The sequence below is a fragment of the Suricata suricatta genome, chromosome 4, assembly GCF_006229205.1.
Source record: "Suricata suricatta isolate VVHF042 chromosome 4, meerkat_22Aug2017_6uvM2_HiC, whole genome shotgun sequence".
NCBI lineage: Eukaryota > Metazoa > Chordata > Mammalia > Carnivora > Herpestidae > Suricata > Suricata suricatta.
Window position 1 is genome coordinate 82184903 of NC_043703.1, and position 18623 is coordinate 82203525.

An 18623-nucleotide genomic window follows, 5' to 3' on the forward strand; every position below is an offset into this window, starting at 1 on the left:
AATGTACTTTTTGTTTTTCGGAGGAAGGTCAAGAAAAAACACTTTAACTTGGGGACCATGACTGCAGCAACGCTCTCACTAAAAGCTCCATGTGACCTGCCTTTTAGTATTTTTCTGTCACATCTACAGGAAGACAAAGAGTGCTACTAGGTCACTGTGCAAACTAGCACAAAGATCACCATCCAACGCAGGGCCATATTTGGTAATTATAACCCATGACCTCTTGGCTCATTTTTTCTTTTAGAAAATAGTGGTGGTGTGGGGGGCGGGGGGATAGCCATATCACCTGGTTTTATAGAGAATATACAAAAATTTATAGGAAAATTCCTTGGTAAACTGGCAGGTATAATTCAGAGAACAACAGAGAAAGGACAGGAATGCTATGAATTCAGCCTCTACAATCTGTCTGAGAGAAAAGAAGGGGGGTAGGGGTGGGGGGGGACTTGCTTTTGTATGTGTTTAATTGGTTCTTCCAGCTTTCTAAGAAGCCACACTGTTAGGGCATGATAAATAAGACAGAAAAGAAAAATGCTTGTTTCAACTTAGATCATCACTTCACCCACTATAAAATGATGAGTTCATTGACTACATTAAGAAAAAAAAAACACTCAATTGCAACTTTACGAAGCTTCACTCTGGTGTACAAAGGTGCTGTGGAAGTATAATGGACCACGGGAAGACCCAAAACGCAGAAAGGATACCAGGTCCTCTTGAGTCTACAAGTGACTTCTCTTTCAAAGGTCTATTCATCAGATAGGAGTCGCTAGTACAAGGTGACTCTGAATGCCACCTGGGAACAGCACAAGTGGAAGTCGGAGGCTGCGTCCTGGCCTCAGCTTGGTCCTGAGCTGCTGAGCTGACCAGGGGACTTCAGGAGGTACAAGGCCCTCCACGGAATTCAGGTTCCTGTCTCCCATCCCTCCGGTCCTTCCCAAAGCTTTCCCTCATGGTCCCTTCCTTACATTTCCAAAAAAGCCTTACTTCCAAACCATACTTAGTTGCTGGAGACTTTTCTCTGGAAAAATATAAGTATATGCATACAATCATAGTCCAGTAAGAATGAAAGGCTTTGGGTCAGGAAGATGTGAGTGTACAGCCTGCTCTGCTCGTAGGAGCACTGGGCTTTGGCCAAGCTGTTGAATCTGAGTGTCAAGTGGTCCCTGGTTCAAAGTTAAGTGCTCAGATAACAGGTGATTACTGTGTCACTGCCAGGGACATGGGGAAGAGAAAGAACATGGACTTGTAAACCATGACCTTGGTCAAAATGCTATTGTGCAAGTTCAACTCCATGAACCGAGGCAATCCTCTTACCCTCTCCTGAGGGTTAGTGTCTCTGTTTATGAAATGGGGGTATTAAGATCTACCTTTCAGATTAGAGACAATAGCATGCGTTGGTGGTATGGTGGTGAGCATAGCTGCCTTCCAGATTAGAGACAATAATAGAAGTAGCAAGTTCTGTGCCAGGTACCAGGGAAGTGTCCAGTAGGTCGAAGCAGGGTCCCATTGACTACACCAGGTTAACTGAGGTAGAATCAGTACTGCAGTATTTTTAGCAATGTGACACTACATAATAAAGTGCACAGTGAATAACATACCTAATAGTGAAAAACTGATAGCTTTTCCTCAAAGATCTTGGAAGAAGAGAAGAATGTCCACTCTTGCTATTTTTCAACAGAGTACTAGAAATCCTAGCCAGAGTAATTGGACAAGAAAAAGAAACAAAAAGCACACAAGTCAGAAGGGAAAAAAATGGTCACTATTTGCAGATGACATGATACTATATATAGAAAACCTTAAGGACTCCTCCAAACTGTCAGAACTAATAAATGTATTCATGAAGTTGCAACATACAATATCAAAATGTTGTACAAATATCAGTTGTGTTCCTGTACATTAACAATAAACTATCAGGAAGGGAAATTAAGAAAACAATCTTATTTATAATTGCATCACAAAGTAGAAAAACCTAGCAATAAATATAACAAAGGAGGTAAAATATCTATACACTGAAAACTATAAGACACTAACGAAACAAAGTGAAGAAAACACAAATAAACAGAAAGCTACTCCTGCTCATGGATTGTTAAGAATTAATATTGTTAAAATGTCCATATGACCCAAAGCCATTTTCAGACTCAGTGCAATCTCTATCAAAATTCTAATGGCATTTTTATCCGAAATAGAACAATCATAAATTTGTACGGAACCATAAAGATCCTGAATACCCAAAGCAATCTTGAGGGAAAAAAACAAAGCTGGAGGCACTGAATTTCTGATTTTGAGCTGTATTACAAAGCTGTGGTTATCGAAACAGTATGGTGTTGGCATAAAAAAAGACACAGAGCAATAGAACAAAAAGCCCCAAAATAAACCCATATATGCATGATCAATTAATTTCCAAGAAAGGAGCTAAGAATATACAACAGCGTATAAGAATAGTCTCTTTAGTAAACGGTGTTGGGAAAACTGGACAGCCACATGCAAAAGACTGAAACTGGACCACTATCTTATACCATAGACATAATTCACTCAAAGTAGATTAAAGGCTTGAAAATAAGACCTGAAACCATAAAACTCCCAGAAGAAAACACAAGGCAGTAAAGCTCCCTGACACTGGTCTTAGCAATTTGTTTTTGGATTTGATACCAGAAGCAAAGTCAACAAAAGCAAAAATAAATAAGTGGTACTATATAAGTCTAAAAGCTTCTGCACAGCAAAAGAAACCATTAACAGGGTGAAAAGTAACCTATGGAATGGGGGGAAATTCACAAGTCATATATCTGATGAAGGGCTAATATCCAAAATACATAAACAACTCCTAAAACTCAACAGCAAAAACACAAACAAAAAAACAGGTAGAGGATCTTAAGAGATATTATTCCAAAGAAGACATCTAAATGCCCAACAGGCAAAAGGTGCTCAACATCACTAACCACTGGGGAAATGCATATTAAAACCACAATGAGATATCACCTCATCCTTCTTGTCAGAATGGCTATTAGCAAAAATACAAGAGACAACAAGCATTGACAAGTATGTGGAGAAAAGGGAGCACCTTCTCACTGCTGACGCGGAAGTCAGTTGGAGATTCCTAAGAAGATTAAAAACAGAACTATACCATAGGATCCAGCAACCCCACTTCTGGATATCTATCCAAAGGAAATGAAAACAGGACAGCAAAGAAATATGTACACCCCCATATTCACTGCTATTGCTATCCATAATAGCCAAGATATGGAAACAGCCTACGTGTCTATCCATGATGAATGGATTAAGATGTGGTATTTATTTACACACAACAGTATGTCATTCAGCTGTGAAAAAAAGGGAAATTCTGCCATTCTTGACAACATGGATGGCCCCTGAGGCGTTATGCTAAGTGAAATAAGCCAGCAGAGAAAGACAAATACTGTGAATACTGTGTGGTATCACTTATATGTGAAATCGGGGGTGGGGAGTGGGGGGGAAGGAGTCAAACTCCTAGAAAGAGAGTAGAAAGTGTTTGCCAGGGCTGAGGTTGGAAGAAACCGCCAGAGGTTGATAAAGGTGCACACTTTCAGCTAGAAGATAAATAAAGCCTGAGGATTTACTGTATGACACAGTGACTACAGTTAATAACACTGTATTATTTAATTGAAATTTGCTAAGAGGAACTTAACTGTTCTCACATACACACAGGCGGAGAGAAATATGTGAGGTGATGGGTGTGTTCATTAACTACATGGCCAGGATTCTTCACAGTGTATACGGTGTATCAAATTACCATGAAGTACGCTTTCAGTATCTTACAATTTTGTCAGTCAGACCTCCATAAAACTGAAAAAAGAATAAAGGAATCGATGTGGACAGGATCCCCGCTAACAACTGCTCTCCAGTACTCATCAAAAACTGACAGTCTGAAATCCATGTCTCCTTCCCTATACTTTGCTCATGAGTCTTCTTACCTAAGCTGCGGTCTTTCCTGCCCGTAACACCATTATCCTTCTACCCCTTAGGCTTCTGTCCTAAAAACGGCTAAATAGTTTTTCAAAAGATGAGATTTCAGCATAATGTACTATGCCCTTCACATCTTCCATCCCCAGTAAACTCCAGCCTGCCTCCAACAACAGTGAGCCAAGTAAACTCTCAATTACACATAAGAAGAATTAAGTACAGGCTATACATTCTCTATCGGCCCCAGTGTAAACGGAAAGGGTCTGCCGCGATGCTTCTCCCATAGTCTACACTCAGCAAAGTAGGCAGGGTCAAGGCTAGGGAGTTCCCAAGACCTTGTTCTTCAACCTCAAAGTGGGTGAGGCTCCAGAGAAGACAAGAATATAGGGCAGGGAAGCGTACAACTTGGAAACAGGCCCCTCCGAGATGGGCATGGACATTCCACCCTCTTCGCTCATTCATTCATCCCACCCTCAGCCCGGCCGGAGGTGCAGATCTAAGCCAGGACAGAGCAAACGTTGAGTCCCAATAACTGGGCAATGCATTTGAGGCTGAGAAGCCACTAATCACCTTACCAGGCTAGCACGGCTGTCACTTCTTTCCAAAATGTGCCCCTCTTCCTGCTGGCAGTTGAAAGACCACTGACCAAAGAGCATGCTGGGTCCCCACCCATTATTGCTTAAATGATTTGGAGACTCTAAGATCCATTACCCAGTGAATTCACCTAGCTTGTCCTTGCCAAGGGGGCCCTGTATGCCTCGGTGCACACATGCCCTCATTCTTTAAAACTTATTCCAACCAGAACATCCTCTGGCTTTTCCAGCCTCCTCTCTGAGGGCCAGTTCACGCTGCCTTGGGCACCAGGGACTCTGTAAGAACCTCAACCAGAGCTGTCAGGGTCCAGCCTCATCCGACACAGGCATGAGAAAGGCTGTCTAGAGCTTATTTTATCCATTTTTGTAGCTGCTAAAATACAGTGCTAAAACAGTCACTGCAAGAAAAATGGTCTAGAATCTACTCGGTGCTCACAATAAATGATTATATACAAATGGATACATCTAATGATCTTCCCTCTGGACATTTATCTAAATCGCAAATGTAACTTTTAATCAGTCAGTCAGGGTTTTTTGGCCCTGGAGGTCATGAGCTTATAAAAATTAGTTACAATAATATGGGTATAAATATTTTTGTAAGTATATTCTCATGGTTATGAATGGTTCTCTACCTAACTGTACACAGGAATCAACCAATTGCCTAATAGTAACAGACACCTGACAGGCACTCGTGCAGAATACATGCTGGGAGTGAGCACGTTACTTCCTCTGTCCTACCACTCTCCCAACAAGAAACTTTCAGAATAACTGAAACAATAACATAAAGTGTGTTAACGTCAGTAAGTGTCAGATTCTGATACAGATGAATTCCTAATGAATCCTGATGATTAGATTTGAGGACTTGCACTAATTTCTCTCTTTATTGCCATGAAATACATGACTGCATTTGTAAAAACAAAACAAAACAAAACAAAAAAACTCTTAAAAGGTTCCACTTCAATGGCTATTAAAAAATTGATTTGTGAAAGGTTCAGATCTTTTCTGTGTGATGGAAATCTCCTAGGATTGGACATGAAACATCCCAGTGGTGTTTACTTTACATCAGGTCTGAAGGAGACCCCTGGGAGTGCCCATCAACGCAGGAGACAATGTAAATGTAGTAGAGACCAGGCCAGGGAGCGCAGGGTCAGGATAACTTTTGAGGACGGGGAAAGAGGAAGGAGGGCACAGAGTCAGGCTGCACAATATGACCTTCAAGCTCTCAATTCCAAACCAAGACCTAGACCTGGAAATCACAATGAACACTCTAAATAAACGGGGACATGTCATTTCCTCCAGATGAAACAGTAAAGGATAAGGTGAAGACACTCACTGAGTCCTACCCTTATGAAATACTCCCTATTATTTCTGTGCTGCTCTGGTTACTACACATCAAAAAGGAATAGAAATAAAATTAAGAAGCCTACCAAAAAAAAAAGTTGTTGTCAAGGGGAACAAAACCCCCTTACAAAAATTTTAGTAGCAGTTTTAGACCAAATGAAAGACAACTCTAATCTATATTAAGTTAATAAACTTACAGAAATCATACCAAGAGATTTTACAGCACAAAATTATAGATTCAAAAGCAGTTTAAGACAGTTTGTGAATAACACAAGCAAAATAAGCATCTGAAGGAAAGCTAGTGAATTGGGCGCTCTCGCCTCCTGGAGATGAAATAGCTCCTCATACGGCCGCCCTACTGCCCAGCCAGAGACAGACACTAGATTAACCACACTACCAACCCACAACCCCTGCATTTCAATCAAGTGTCCCAAACGCTTTGTTAGGGCTGAGAAATATTTCTGTTCCAGACACATGCTGCTGCGTTGGAACCGCTGTTGCAGGAGCCCAGAATCTCAGAGCCCACGTGGCGTGTCACGGGTACAGTGTTAACACACAGATTTCTCATACAAACAAGTAAATTCTGCCCCCGAATCCTTTATCCGTTTGCACGTTCACACGTAGGCTATTCTTCCCGGCATCACAGCTGCAATGAACCTTCTTAGACCAAAAGCCTCCTGCAGGCAGCTCTTATTTATCGTGTCGTCCCAGAGCTGCACAAGGAAGGCCTCGACTTGTACAGACTCAAGGCCACCTTGAGCTGGCCTGCTAGAGCGTCCTGTGAGTGGGGGGACACCATTCTGCTTCCTGGTCACTCAGGTAGTCCCACCACGTACTGATGCAGGGAAAGTCACTTCATCTTTGAACAGGGCCCTTGAAAACTTAACATTTTATGTGGCTCGATACATGAGGGACACACTTCTTTCCGTTTTACTAACGTAAAACCTACCATGCAAATCAAGCATCTGAGGTGAAAACACCAACTTCTCCCACCCATTTTAAGCAGGAAATTGCAGGCTTACCTTTGGCACTCAGTTATAAGAGACGACTGGCAAAACGCAGAGCTCCTCAAAAGGTGAATTTCTCAGCAGGTCACACCTCCTAAAGTTACAAAGCTGTAGGAATTCTCTAGATTCTCGAATCCAACCCAAATCTCAGCAGAGGATTATGATCTGGGGAATCACTTGTAGAGAAGGAGCATATGAATTCTGAAAGGAAACAGAAAAAAAACATATTTATTGGGACCACCTGCTTATTTGATTTTAAGTTAACTGCCTGAGTATTTGCCTGAAACACACACACACACACACACATTATTTTTTTTAAATATAATTTGTTGTCAAGTTGGCTAACATACAGCGTATACAGTGTGTTCTTGGTTTTGGGTGATTCATCACTTACATACATCACCCAGTGCTCATCCCAACAAGTGCCCTCTTCAATGCCCATCACCTATTTTCCCCTCTTCCCCCCTGCCCCATCAACCCTCAGTTTGTCCTCCATATTTAAGAGTCTCTTATGGTTTGCCTCCCTCCCTCTCTGTAACTATTTTTTCCCCTTCCCTTCCCCCATGGTCTTCTGTTAAGTTCCTCAGATTCCACATATGAGTGAAAACACATGATACCTGTCTTTCTCTGACTGACCGACTTCACTCAGCATAATACCCTCCAGTTCCATGTTATTGCAAATGGCAGGATTTCATTCTTTCTCATTGCCAAGTAGTACTCCATTGTATATATAAACCCCATCTTCTTTATCTATTCGTCAGTTGATGGGCACTTGGGCTCTTTCCATAATTTGGCTGTTGTTGATACCGCTGCTATAAACACTGAGGCACGTGTGCCCCGACGCATCAGCACTCCTGTATCCTTTGGATAAATTCCTAGTAATGCCATTGCTGGGTCATAGGGTAGTTCTATTTTTAGTTTTTTGAGGAAACTCCACACTGTTTTCCAGAGCAGCTGCACCAGTTTACATTCCCACCAATGGTGCAAGAGGGTCCAATATTTTTAATACACCCCAGAAAAAAGTTGCTTTGTACCTACTGATCCCTGAAAAAAAAAATCCTTCTCCACCTTCAGCTCCCTGTCTGGTACCTCAGAGGCAGTCAGGTATCTCTGTGGAGGGCAGAGATGGGGACAGTGGGGACAGCTGGCCATAATCCAGGCACCTAAGTTCCCAAGATTCTTCAACCCTCTTCTCCACGATAGCTCCTACCCACAGCCTTCCAAGCTTGCCAAACACAAAAGAAAGGTTGCCAAATGGAAAGGAAGCAAGTCTGAGAGCCTAATGAAGGGAGAAGGGCTGCAGAGAGCGGGGATATTTAAATTTAGAGCCTCACTCCTCTATCCTGGAGGTCTCTTGCACTGGCCATTTACTGGGAGACGTCCCCTACTGCACGCACAGCCTTGTGCTAAAAAACATCCCTGCAGGAAATCTGAAAATAACGTCCAGAAACCACAAGGAAGCTGAGACAAGAGAAGCCTGATGGGAGATGATCCACATCCTCTCCCTCTTGCTCAGGGGGGGTCTGCGGCTGCCTTATGCTCTCTGCACTCGGGGGGCCCTTTTCCATTTTTGCCCGGCACTGCTGAGGGGACACTGAAGCTCTGTGGACCTCCAAGAGAGTTCATGGACAGTTTTAATTACATTTCAGACCCAGAGGGGATCTGTCTTGACAGTTCACTCAGAGAAGATCTATTTATTCATCCCTGGCATGATTATGACCCAAAATGTTAAATACTCCATGGAAAAATCAAATTCTATTTTAGTCAGATAGAAAAAGATAATTCAAGTAGGGCTTTCATAAAAATGTTATATGCCACGTTCATAAATCTTGATTAAAAAATTAATTTCCCTTTATGCACTCTCCAGCATTATTTTAAAGGTTGCAGACATAAAATATATATGATTTAACGCAGGGAAAATGTGATGCCCCAACACAAAACAAATACTAGAAATTGGCAAGTTGTGTACCAAGACAATTACACCCTTCTCTCTGCTTCATGTTTACAATAAAATGACAGGGTCTCCAGAAATAGAAGTTCTGGTATCCAAACTCAGGTTTTGAGCAAGAATTCTTTTGTTTTTTAACCTTTATTTATTTTTGAGAGTGAGACAGAGAAAGACAGAGAGAGACAGAGAGTGAGCAGGGGAGGAACAGAGAAGGAGGGAGACACAGAATCTGAAGCAGGCTCCAGGCTCTGAGCTAGCTGTCAGCACAGAGCCTGACGCAGGGCTCGAACCCACAAACCATGAGATCGTGACCTGAGCCAAAGTGGGATGCCCAACCGAGCCGCCCAGGCGCCCCAGGGCAGTATTCTTATTTCTCTTACTGCACTTACTGAAGAAAGCCACCAACCAAACACAGTCATGTCCATAAATGCCATCTCCATTTTAGTATTTTCAGGGGTTCTTCTTGGCATAAACTGTACTTCTAAATTTTTAACTGAAAAGTGAATATTCCTGCAGCTAGCTCCCCCAGGCCACTGCTAGGGGATGTCTGTGCAGTTGCTAGAGCTGTCCAAATACGGGCCTCCCTCTGGATGCACCGTGCTCTCACAAAAGATGTTGTTTAATTCTTGTAATAACCGTCCGTGATAGCTATGAACACCCACCTTTTCACGAGTTGACTTTCTCAAGGAAGTGAAGGGTTTTCCTTAACAGGCTCCAGTTAGGAACACAGGCCTCCAAAATTCTAGATCCGCCATAGCTATGACAAGCCTGGTGGCATGGTAACTTATTTATCGGTTCCCAAGCTAAGAATGGGCTGGATCCAGAAGCCCAGAACTCTGATACTCAATGTGGCGGACAAGGTGGAAAACAGAGCCAAATGTGAACTAATGGAGGAGCACCAACCAAAGTGATACCGTGTTAAGTTCATTTACAGGTGCCCAGTGGCTATCTGGGATTCAAGCGTGAAAAATAAAGGCTGTGGTGTTTTCCCAGAGAAAACATTTCACAGCCAAACTGTCAATGCACTAAGCACACACTTTCAATGGAAATACACGAGGGATCAAGACCTGGCTCATCCTGGGTTTAAAGGCAGCCTGCGCATGTCCTGTGTTTAATGTGGGGTTATGGGTTTATTCAAACCCTCTGGTGAGGACAAACATTTCAAACCAGATCTTAAGTACAAAGATTTAAACCCATCAGGAAAGGGGCGCCTGGGTGGCTCAGTCAGTTAAGCCTCCGGCTTCGGCTCAGGTCAGATCTCGCGTTCGTGGGTTCGAGCCCCGCATCAGGCTCTGTGCTGACAGCTAGCTCAGAGCCTGGAGCCTGCTTCCGGTTCTGTGTCTCCTTCTCTCTCTGCCCCTCCCTCTCTCATGCTCTGTCTCTCTCTGTATCAAAAATAAATAAAACATTAAAAAAAAAGTTTAAAAATGCTACAGGATAATAATTTCTAAACCCATCAGGAAAGCATACACTCTTGGGCAAAAACCACCTCAGTCTGCAAACACTACCGCGCACAAGGTCAGTCAGACTGCAGAAGGGTCTCCCCGAAGAATTCATGCGAGGATGGCCTACAGAATGTGTGGTAGACAGATGGGAGTGTACGAAACGGGTCTAGGTTTTCCTTTGAAAATATTTCTTCACTAGCACCATGTGCATCTCCCTTTAGAAACAGAAGAGGAAGAGGTAGAGCTAGAAAGGAATGAACACTAATGCCAAATATATCTCCCTCTCCACATTACTTCGGAATCCTAATAATACAAAATCTACCGGATTATCTGAAATCTCTGGAACACTGGCGTTTCCGTTTTCTCAAGTATGTTTGTGAAAACCCCAAGCCACAGCTTGGGGCTTCTCCCCAGTCTTCCGGGGACATCTGGCTATAGCACCTGCTTCAACGGGGAGGGCACGCTCTGGGCTTGCGTGCCTCAGTATGTGGGTCCGCAATTCTGGGAGTGCTCTAGGCCCTGGGCCAGAGCCTGGCACAGAGATGCCACCCTGTGGTGACCTTGGTCTAATTTAGACTTGCAGTGCCCGCGGCAGCCCCAGACACGTATTTGGGGTGGGCCCAGGTTTCCTTCACACCTTAGGCCTGCATGGAGGTCCAGGGGTGGCTTCCCTCACAAATTGCTTTACTCCAGGAGGTCCATGAAGGATTAGTAAGGGGGTATGTGCCCCATTCTACTAATGGCCCAAAGCTATGTGCTAGACGTTCAGCTCTACCTGCTTTACCGCTCTCCCAGCTGGTCTGGGCCACTGTTCCCAGACCACCCAAATCTCCCAAAGGCTCATGTTGTGTACTCAAGGGGATATCGCCTCTCCTTCCCCCTGAGCCACAGAAACAGAAGAACAGACAGGGAGGAGAAGAGCTTGCCCTGGTCCCAGGGAGACCCTGCACAGGTGCCCCACATTCATAACAATCCTGTGAGAGAAATCTTCTCATTCGGCCCAGGAACTAAACCACGAGATGTCCCACAGCCAGAATCTGAACCCACGCTGGCCTGGTTTCAAAAAAATTTTTTTTAAACATTTATTTATTTTTGAGAGACATGAGCTGGGGAAGGACAGAGAGAGAAGGAAACACAGAATCTGGAGCAGGCTCCAGGCTCTGAGCTGTCAGCACTGAGCCCAAGGCAGGGCTCATAGCCTGGAACTGTGAGATCATAACCTGAGCCGAAGTGGGATGCTCAACCAACTGAGCCACCCAGGCGCCCCTGGCCTGATTTCAGAGCCCTGCCAATGCTCCTTCTCTTCAGAAAAGATCACTAACAGGTAGAACTGGAGACTCAGGCAGAAACTGTCTGCCCCTGCCATCGGGCTGGATTATCCACTACACTAGGAGGCCAGCTTCAGACTCTCCAATCAGGCAGGGGCAGTGTAACGCTGCAGCAAAGAAGCAAGCTGTGAAGGCACATAGTACCATATTTTCAAAGGAACTGTTTCTCTTAGATGTTAATGCAGCAAAAAGAGAACTACTGAGACACATCACCTGACTGGGTTGAGTAGCGCACACACGCCACCAAAGGAGTCACGGGTCACGTCAGGGGGCATCACAACCAAACCTTACATATGCCAACCACCACGGAACCCTACCGACCCTTAACCTGTAGACAGTGGTACTGAAGCCAACTTTCTTCTTTCTTTCATTTAAAAAGGAAAGAAACAAACAAACCCAAATGACTATCATAGGCCCTCTGGGCTCCCAAATGCCACAGTCTCATCTCACCTTTCCCCTACTCCTCCTCGCCCTCCCCACGGGAGACCTCTCTTCAGAGCATGTAGGCCCTGCAGTGGTCCGAGCCGTCATCCCGCTCAGAAAGAATATTTAGGGCCCCTGCCTCACCAGAAGGACATGGGGCCAGGCTGCTGTCTTGTTGAGTTCCGGCAGAACCAGCTATGCTTCATTCTTACTAAGCTACTTGGTAGAAAAGTTTACTCCGGTGGGAATAAAGTTCAGACACTGAACTATACACAGAAGTCTCCTTGAGCTGCGTGGCCAAAATTCAAGCCTGGTTTCTTCCCCCATGTGGACCCACACCATGCACAGTGGTTCCCAGTCTGGGTCCAGAGAGTAAAGGAAGGCCAGAAGCAAGGGTCCACATTTCAAAAAGCCCCATGAAATGATGATTCTTGCTCAAGATAAAGCAGTCCTGAGCAGTACAAACTACAAGTTCTTCTGCATTGGGGCAGGTTTATATCAGTTCTTAAGGACAATGCTGGTTATCAGTTAATTACATCTGTTGATTAGAAGTTCATTATGAAAATGGTGGGGAAAAAAGTACTAATTTCTTTTTTTAAACTTTTTAATGTTTTTTATTTATTTTTGAGAGACAGAGAGACAGCACGAGCAGGGGAGGGTCAGAGAGAAAGGGAGACACAGAATCTGAAGCAGGCTCCAGGCTCTGAGCTAGCTGTCAGCACAGAGCCTGACGTGGGGCTCGAACCCATGAACCACGAGATCATGACCTGAGCTGAAGCCGGATGCTTAACTGACTGAGCCACCCAAGGGCCCCAGAAGTTCTAATTTCTAACTCTCTGAACAGCCTCAAAGTGACATCACAGGTGGCTAGGGCAGGTGTTTGCAGAGGAGGGTAAATGGTCAGATCTAAGTTCTGAGGTTTCTATGTTCTAATATAATGGCAATGTCTGCTTCGTAGAACTGAGAAAAGAACAAAACTGCAGGCAGCAGGTCAACCACATATAATGAGACCACAAAAAGTGGCCTGAGACCACGGATCAGGAGAATAGGGTTCCAGGCCCGGTTCAGCAACCAAATGCCACGTATGACTCTGTGCTTCTGTTTCCTCCACCAGGACGAGGGTCTGTCAGCTCCAATTATGAGGCTTTTACATGCAAATGGATTTAAGAATTATAAAAAATTGATGATGCGGTACCAAAAAAATTATTAAAGCTTATCTAAAATACTGTGACAAAAAAGTCATAATGCAAATCTCAATATGAATTTAGATTTTACAGTCCACTGCCTAAAACTTCTAACAGATAGGAATTTGATTAGTAACGCCACTTCCAATGGTTTGTAAAGATTTTTGTTTATATAGTTGATGGTACAACAATACTGGTTTCTTCAAAAGGTCTGATAAGGTGTTACTCCTTAGACCTTTCCCTGTGACCAAATCGGTTTTCAGAATCAGCCTACAAAGCCTGCTATCCATCTCAACACCATAACTAGACAATCTAATTACATATACAGGCATACCTTGGATTTACTGAGGGTTCAGTTCCAGACTACTGCAATAAAATGAATACTGCAGAATGCAAGTTATGAATTTTTTTCCCAGTGCATTTAAAGTTATATTTACACTATAATGCAGCCCATTAAATGTGCAATAATCTTAGTTCTAAGGAAACAATGCACATGCCTTAATTAAAAAATACTTCATTGCTAAAAAATGACAGTCACCACCTGAGCTCTCAGTATTAATCACTGATCACAATGATTAATCAGAAATGTAATAATAATGCGAAAGTTGGAAATACTGCAACTCTTACCAAAATGTGACATCAAGACATGAAGTGGGCCAATGGTGTTGGAAAAATGCCGCCAATAGGCTTGCTCAACCCAGGGCTGCCACAAACCTTCAATTTGTGAAAAACGCAATATGAGCGAAGTTCAACAAAATGAGGCATAGCTGTAACATTATTAAAAGTCTCGCTAGCATTCTTTATAACATGGGCTAGTTGCTGTCCAGGTAGTTACAATACCAATAAAAGGCACATTGACAAAAATAAACCCAAATACTAAAATACATTACTGAATAAAACTTGTGCAGCCCCCCCTCCCCCCACTCCATTTAAAAAAGCAGGTAAGAAAGAAAAGGAAAGAAAAGAAAGGAACAGAAAAGAAAAAAGACAAGACTCACAGACTCTGAAATCTTATCTGAGACAATTCAGGTGCACTAGGTGATTCAAAAGATTTAACTATGAATATGTGTAAGCATTATTCTGATTATTTTGCTGAAGTTCAAGTCCTTCACCTTTTGGGGATAAAGGATTAAAAGAATAAGGGAAATTGCAAGAAAGGCTAAGGTCAACAAATGGGGTAGGGATGAGCAAATCCTTTCTCTCTCCCCTTACTCCTTCTCTTTCTATCTCTCTCTCACTGACACTTTTTAAATATAGAATCTTAAAAGCAGGCAAGGAGGCCAGACACAGGCTGTTGTTAACTGGCTGTAACTAATAAGCTTGTAGGGTGCAAATGGGTGAGGGATAAGATTTCACTTTTAACTTTGCTGTAACATTTTTACAACTACATCTTACTTTGGTGATTAGGACATTAAGCTATTAGATAAAACCACATCCTCTTCCCCATTTCTCTTCGCTGCATGGTCTTCCAAAGGAAAGCCAGGCCAGCACACAAGGTAATGCTCCCTCCCCTCCCTCTCATCCATACCCCCTGCCCCCAGCACTTAGCAAGCCCTCACAGCCCTCTTCTGCATTTCTGGTTCTGCCATTTCAGAACTCAGCGGTTCACTTCCTTGTCTCCAAAGCCCTCTCCTACCTTCACCTCATCTTTGGGGACTTCTTGAAAACTCCTGGCTCCCTCCCCACCCTGCCCCAGTACCCAGTAGGGGGCTGAAATTCTACCCTCTTTCAAGAGGCTGCTCAAGGCCCCTCCTCTAGAAAGTTTCTGGATACCTCCGGGGTCAGTTAAACACTCTTGCTTCTGGGTTTTAATTGTGTCCCCCCAAATTCCTCTGTTGAAATCCTAACCCCCAGTACTTCAGAATGTAACAGTATTTGGAGACAGGATCTTTAATGAGGTCATCAGGTTAAATGGAGATTGGTGCTAATCCAATATGACTGGGGTCCTTATACGAAGAGGAAGAGGAAGAGATGCAAGGAGTGCATACGCACAGAGGGATGGCAGTGGATGGATGCCATCTACATCTTGGCAGCAAGATGGCAGCCATCTACAAAACAAGGAGAGAAGCCTCAGGAGAAACCAACCTGCCAACGCTGTGATCCTGGACTTCCAGCCTCAGAACTGTGAGAAAATAAGTTTCTGTTGTTTACACCAGTCTGTGGTATTCTGTTATGGAAGCCCTGGGAAATGAACATCCTGTCTCCCTCACCAGTTCCACCACATACCACAGGAACCTGAAAAACGTCCTAAACGAATGCGGGAATGAACGAATGGAAGGAACCAATCAGTAATAAATCCACCAGAAAACCGACAGAGCATCTCCCGACTTCCTTCCTCCTGGGCACAAAAGGAACAGATTCTCCAGTTTTCGCATAGATGTTCTTTCCTTAAGACCCGGTTTAAATATTGCCACCTCTGGGAACATGCTCCCAATTCCTCCAGGAAGTGCAAAGTGCAGAGTCCTACTGCAACATTCACCATACTGGACCATAATCAGCGTCCTTTGCATCTTAATGGAGATGTTTGCACCATTTGCCGAAGTAACCAGGGTATGTCTGCCCAGGTACAGTGACACTCAGCCTCAACACCTATGGACCTGCTGCCCATCGCCCTGCCCCAATCCTGACAAGGGGACTTGAAAGCAAATCCCACACAAAAATTATCGTATCTATACACACTTCAGCGTGTATCACAGTAGATAAGTACAACTCCATTATTACCCCTAAAATAACGATTAATTGCTTAACATAAACCCAACATTTAGTGTTCCAATTCCCCAATTTGCTCATAAATGCCTTGTAAGTTTATTTATTTTGAGAGAGCACATGCACATGCAGAGGAGGAGCAGAGAGAGAGGGAAAGAGAGCACCTCAAGCAGGCTCCATACCATCAGCACACAGATCGATATGGGGCTTAAACTCACGTGAGATCGTGACATGAGGTGAAATCAAGAACCAGATTAACCAACTAAACCACCTCATTAATGTCTTTTTATAGCCGATTTATTTGAATCAGGATCCAAAGCATGTCCATAAATTATAATGTTTTGTGTGTCTTTCAAGTCACTTTAATCTATTTTATTTTGATGATAATTTGTTGAAGAAACTGGGTCCTGCAGAACACTTAGCATTCTGGATACCGTAAATTCCATGTCTCGGACAGTGTTTTACACATTTCTCCACCCTGCCATTTCCAGTGAAGCGGCAGTTAACACAGGGACTCATCAGATGGAAGAAGACTAACTTTTCTCAAGGGCAGAGACCCAGGATTGACCCCTATACTTGACACCAGGAAACAACCCAATTAATCAATGATTCAGTAGATGACAAAACAAATTGGAGGCACCAACGTATCAGTGCAGTCCTCCGTTTCCATCCTTTCCACTGATCCCATTTCCTTCCTTCTTTTTTATTTTAGAGAGAAAGAGAGGTGAAAAAAAGACGGAGAGAGGAAGAAAGGGAGGGAGGGATGGTGGGGAGGAAGGGAGGGAGAGATTGAGAGAGGCAGAGAGAGAGAGAGAGAGAGAAGGAAAACCCCAAGCAGGCTCCCTCCACACTCAGTGCAGAGCCGGTCGAGGGGCTCGATCACATGATGCTGGGATCATGACCTGAGCAGAAATCAAGAGTAGGACACTCAACCAACTGAACTACCCAGGCACTCCTTCACTAGTCTCATTTTTGGCAGGATCCTCCCTGGGATCAAGGGTATGGTGCTTCCCCTCCACTTGTAGGCCCTTCAGAAAGAAAAGGTCCTACTCTACTTCTCAAACTGGGAGTGCTACAAGTTATAAAACAGTCAAGGCATTGAATGCTGTTTTTCTGGCTTTTAATAAAATGGTTTAAAAAAGAATAACCATCTGTGGGGCCAAGGAGCCCTGGGCAGTGGCTCCAGTGGCATGGTTTCATTGATGGACATTCTCACCCAACCCCAGAAAGGCAGCATTCATGCTCCCAAACTACCCTATTGAGAATGCTTCCCCTGTATTTCTCTAAAACAAGAGTCCTTTTTTTTCTACAAGGAACATTTCCACTGTTTTATATAAATTTAAGCCCAAAACTAATTGAATCAGAAATCTCAAATCCTTTATTTCTCCTGCCCTTCAAGTTCAACACCTCAGTGTTATTTTAGTGCCACACATTAATTTTAGAGAGAACACTAAATTTGCTAAGCCTGCAGGTGACACGCAGGGGCATCACAGGACAGAAACATCCAGAGAGAGCTGTTCAGGGGAGGGCCTGGGTTCTAATTAACTCAGGATTAAACTACTGTATCCCATGCAGATTTTAGTATTCCAAAGATTTGAAGGGTTCCTCAGACCCCATCTTTGTTCTAGATCACATAATTGGCCTTTTAAGAAACCAAAACAGGACTCTCAAGGTGAGGATGGAGGACATGAGATTTTTAGAGCTATGAGATGAAGTTAGTGGCTTAAAAAAGACTGGAATGTATCCATGACCTTTGGCATCTGAGAAATCCCTGAAAGCTTAGAGAACAATTAAGCCCCAGAGAAAGATTTTGTGGGAAGGTTGTTTGTTTTAATTTTGTAAATTACTGGTAACTGAGAAGCCTCCTACAGAATGAATTTGCTTCTTCTTTTTTTTGGAGAGAGACAGTACATGAGTGGGGGTAGGGGAGAGAGGGAGAGAGGGAGGGAGAGAGAGGGAGGGAGACAGACAGACAGACAGACAGGCAATGAATCTGAAGCAGACTCCAGGCTCTGAGCTGTCAGCACAGGCCTGACGCAGGGCTCGAATTCATGAACTGCGAGATCATGACCAGAGTCGAAGTTAGATGCTTAACTGACGGAGCCACCCAGATGCCCCAAATCTACTTCTAAGAAACTGAGTTGGGAAAAAAAAATCTCACTGCATATTATCCTATTTCATTTCTTGTGAGTACTGAATAAACTTAATTTGTTTTCCCCACTTTTAAGTAGGGGTGATGCTCATGTAGACAATATAGTATCCCCTAAATATATCCCATAAAATTCCAGAAAATATGGAATAAAAAAGAAGTTGAGTAAATTAAAATTTCCCACCTAAAGAAGGCTAACAGTTATAAAGTTTAACTTAGAGAACAAATTTATGTTACTCCAAATGAACAGAAATTTTAATAACATTGTGTTCTGAAAGTAGTATACTTAGCTACTTTTAAATATTCTTCAAATGGGCAGGTGTTTCACTCCCATTTTCCCCAAATGCCAGATGCTTTCACAATTCTGTGCCTTTATGTCTACTATTTCTTCCCCTATACTGGGAATCTCTTTACCCCTTCAGCTTCCCAAAGCCACTGTCCAGCCAAATCCAACTCATTATTCAGAAATGAACTTAAACATTCTCCTTTTGGGGGCATTCTACAGGAATGGAGGATGTATTTCTGAAGAAATCGCTCTTTTATAATCATAAACACCCTATTTCAAG

The 18623-nt window shown here is 43.3% G+C and overlaps 1 protein-coding gene across 3 annotated transcripts in view; it reads right to left on the bottom strand.

The window, feature by feature from the left end:
- Positions 1–18623, bottom strand: part of NCK2 (NCK adaptor protein 2) — a 147946-nt gene that overhangs the window by 63209 nt on the left and 66114 nt on the right. For all 3 annotated transcript variants that reach the window (XM_029937077.1, XM_029937075.1, XM_029937076.1), the window contains exon 2: positions 6890–7075. The gene's annotated coding sequence lies outside the window, so the exon portion shown is untranslated. The remainder of the gene's footprint in view (positions 1–6889; positions 7076–18623) is intronic.